The 4,159-nt window shown below is 58.5% G+C and overlaps 1 long non-coding RNA gene across 1 annotated transcript; it reads left to right on the top strand.

Annotated features, from left to right (window-relative positions):
- The first annotated feature begins 621 nt into the window (after positions 1-621).
- On the top strand, positions 622-2,527 carry LOC140625016 (uncharacterized). Its single transcript, XR_012024422.1, has 3 exons — positions 622-860; positions 1,678-1,814; positions 1,908-2,527. It is a non-coding gene; the product is annotated as an uncharacterized lncRNA (long non-coding RNA).
- Positions 2,528-4,159: the final 1,632 nt, after the last annotated feature.

Here is a 4,159-nt window from a genome sequence, read left to right on the forward strand (position 1 = left end):
GCATTGTGTGTGACTTGAAAGCTTGGACGAGCTCTGGCCCCGCTCCTGCCATGCGGTCTCACGAAGCAAGGCCCCCGTGCTTTGTGTGTGCCGCTTCTCTGACTTGGTTGCCCCCTCCAGCCACCTCAGCCTTTCTGCCCTTCCGATCCGTAAACACATTCCCCTGTGTCATTGACTCCTCTGCTCAAGAGAAATGAAGCCACATCCACAAGAGGACCTATATGCAAATATCCATTCTCCAACCTTGGACAAACATGTGGAAATGACCCACGAGCATGTTGCAGAGTGTTGCTGGTGGCAAAACCCAGCTTCTGATGGGCCATGAGAGGTGCAGAATCTGGGTCAGAGGAAAGAGCGCCTTTTCCTTGAGAGGCAGGATCAAGGAGCAGGTGTCAGGCCTGTAAATGAGGAAGAGGGTCCAGGTGAGAGGCGCCATCTGCATCTCTGGCTTGGGGCTGGGAAGAGGCTTCTGTTGAGAAGCCCCGCAGGGCGATGGGGAGGGGAACCTGCCGGCTGCGGAGGGAGGGATGGGGGGGCAGGTGAGGCGGCCCAGCTGGCAGCGGGGCGTGGGCATTGGCAAGCCCGGAGCCCGGGTCACAGGGGTGGGGATGCCTAGTGCAGGGGTGAGGCAGAGCACTGGCCCAGGCAGGGCTGTTGGAAGGCAGAAGAGGGGAGAGCCCTGGGTTCTATAGGACGTCTTTGTAGAGTCGGACACGGGACCTCTGTCAACCCAGGTGGCTGCATTGCTGTGCCCTGGACTGGAAGTCTGAGAGCAGGTGCAGGTGCAGCCCGGATGCCGGTGAGAGCCTCCTCTGGCCCTCTCCAACCAGTCCTCGCGGGGCAGAGGGATCCCGGAGGAGGTCCGTACCTGTCTCTCCTTACAAGGGGACGAATCCCATTAGGAGGGCCCCACCACTGTGACCTCAGAATCTATGTATCCCCAATGGGCAGTCCCCAAATATTGCACAGGGAATGAGGGCCTCAACATGTGGATCTGTGGGGAGGCATGAGTTAGTCCATGGCACATGGGTATGAACCGGGACTTTCTGGAACCCCAGACATTCCCGTGTCCTCTCCAAGTGGCTGCACAACACGTTACCCATCTGCTGCCTGCGGAGGGGTGTTTGGGGCCACGGTAACCATTTCAGTGATTCTGTGAGTTGGGCTGTGCGTTCTCTGGGACCGAATTGTGTCCACCCCAAAATCACCACCCTACTCCCCGTGGACCATGTTTAGACATATGGGCGGTAAGCAGGGTTAGATGAGGTGGGGCCCCGGCCTCATAGGGTTGGTGTCCTGAGAAGAAGACACCCCAGACCCCGAACAGTGAGAAGGGAGGTTCTGTTGCTGACACACTGGAGTCTGTGGTCCTTGGCGAGGGCACCTGCGGACTGCGGCGGCCCTGGTGTAGCTCGCCACCCTGCTCGTCTGCAGAACTTCATGGACGCACGCACACTCTCAATGAGTTCAGGTTCCTTGAACACCGACTACTCAGCAAGCACCACATCACGGGCTGGGCTGGGTGATGGGCTCCTGGTGGAAGAGTGGAAGCGCTCTGACTCAGGAGTGGAGAGGTGTGTTGGGGCCGGATGCCGGTGAAGGAGAAGGATGCTTCCGCTCCTTCTGCCCTGTGAAGATGCGCAGGCAGCAGGTTTTGCTGTTACTCTCATTTTACAGCCTCCAGGTCAGAGACTCGCCCAGACTTCCTTCACTGGTGAGCGCAGGACCCAGGACCCAGACCCAGGCCCATGGTGCAGTGTCGTGGTGCATGTGGCCGTCAGGAGGGGCGGGGCCACGCTGCAGGCCCAGACCTGGTGGGTCCCAGGGCGAGCTGTTCTCCAGCTCTCACCGTGGGTTGGTCCCTTGTGGCCGGTGCTGCCGTGTCTGATCCTTTGCTCTGAATTCAGGTTGATGGAGGCTGCCGTCTCTGATTTTGCCGGAGCCCTGGAGTCTCTGGGTCCCTCTGGATGCTCCAGCCCACAAATGACTGTCTTCATTTCTGCTCACACGCGTTGTCCAGGACCAGGCAAGTATGGCCCTGACGGAGGAGCGGAGATACGGAGAGGCCTTTGTGCTCCCCTGGGAATGAGTGGGTGCAGTGTGATTGCAACGAGAACCCCCATGGGAGCCTGGAGGCTGCTGATGGCCCCAGAAGGAAGGATGCACACCTGAACCTAGCTCGGCGTCGGGGCACTGGGGTCTGCAGGTCCCAACAGCAGGCTCACAGGTGTGAAAGTGTACCATCTCCCCCCCCACCTCGGTTCCGGCCCCCCACACCTCCATGTCATCTCCTTGGCTGAATGTCTCTGGGGTTGGCTGCCGCGGCCGAGCCCTGCTGCTGGCACAGGCCCGTTCTGGGTGAGACTGATGGCTCCTGGACACACGCAGACGGCACGGGAAGAAATCTGTCCTCGTTGCCTGAGCCTCGGGCCGCTGTGGAGGGGGCAGTTTTTCACAGGAGTGTTAACTCTGAGTCGTTCTGGGGCTCCCGAGCACAGCTAAGCAGACAGGCTCTCCGAGATGAAAAATAAAGCGTTTTTATGATGCGATGAAAAGCCTTCTTTCTCTTCCTAAGGAAAAAAAATTATGTCCGCGTGTGTATGGGTTTGCAGTAAGTATAGAAGGATTAAGCCTTTGAAACTGTCGATTTATATCCTCCAGGAGCAAGCCTGCTTCGTCTTGGAGGGGAGGGAGACCTCCAGGCAGGGGCGAGACAGCTCCGGGCACTCACTCCCCAGGCAGGTCGTGTGTCCTGAGCACACCACGGCCTGCCAGGCCTGGGGCAGGGGCGGGGAGCACAGGGCCTGGACCCGCAGCCTCTGCAGTCCACGAGGCCAGCACTGAGCACATGGGGAGTGGGGACATGGGCCCAGAGGGGGTGGGGGTGGAGGATGCTTCATGGAGGGGGAGGGAGGAACTGACCAGGGGAGGGTTGGTCCTGGTGGGAGTAGGGAGGCCGGCCCGGGCTCCACCAGGCCTCTGCCAGTGAACGGGTAAATGGCTGGGCTGTGGGTTCTAACAATGACCCTAAACCTGACCCTGACCCTGACCCTAAACCTGACGCTGACCCTGACCCTAACCCCGACCCTGACTCTGACCCTGCACCTGACCCTGACCCTAAAATACAGATGTTTAAGGACACCTGGTGGCTCAGTGGTTGAGCAACTGCCTTTAGCTTAGGCCATGACCCCGGGGTTCTGGGATCGACTTCCGCATCGGGCTCCCTGCAGGGGAGCTTCTCCTTCTGCCTGTGTCTCTGCCTCTCTTTCTCTATGTATCTCATGAATGAATAAATAAAATCTTTAAAAAAAAAACCCACAGATGTTCTGATATTTTGTTCCCACATCATTTCTTGGGCTCACATCCCATTGATCTAATGCTCGCCCCCACCTCACCAATCTGGACACAGGTTTCTAGACTGATCGGATCTCCCATTAGGAGACACGGGTCTGGGTGCAGAGGGCACGAACTTTGCAGGTTTCCGGGGGCCAAGTGCTGGTGGGGGATGTCCCCGTGGAGCCCAGTGCTGTGCACCTCGTGGGTCTGGGTCCCGAATTAGCTGAGGATTCAGCATGACCAGGGGTGACCAGAGGTGAGGGAGGGGAGGGTCTGGGGGGTGGGCAGGAGCCACAGTGGGAGCAGGGAGATCCCAGAGACAGGGCCGCCAACGACCCGTGTTTTTTTTTTTTTTTTTTTTTGACCCGTGTTTTTGATTGCAGTAAAATACACATGTGATGCAAAAGGTTCCAACCCAGGCCGCACATTTTCTCGATCCATTCATCCACTGGTGGACACTCAGGGCAACGCAGTGGTGGACATGGGCGTGCGGTATCTCTTCAATCCTTCCATGCAGACACCTAGAAGTGGACGAGCTGGGCCGGAGGCTAAGTCTATTTTTAATTTCTCCAGCGCCTGCCCTGCTCTTTTCCACAGTGGCTTGCACCCTCCTGACCCCCTGGCCACTGTACAGGGGCAGGGGCATGTAAGGAGGGCAAGGTCCAACGTGGATGCTACATGGCCTCAGGGGTGCAAAAGCTCTCCGCCACCACCAGCATCCCTGCAGACCGCTGTCTTCTGCTTGGAGTGTGTGGCACAGGGGTCCAGGCTGGCGGCGATCCCCGTGGGGGTCAGGGAGCAGAAGGGTGAGGGTAGAGAGCTT

This window comes from Canis lupus, chromosome 3, assembly GCF_048164855.1.
Source record: "Canis lupus baileyi chromosome 3, mCanLup2.hap1, whole genome shotgun sequence".
Lineage (NCBI taxonomy): Eukaryota > Metazoa > Chordata > Mammalia > Carnivora > Canidae > Canis > Canis lupus.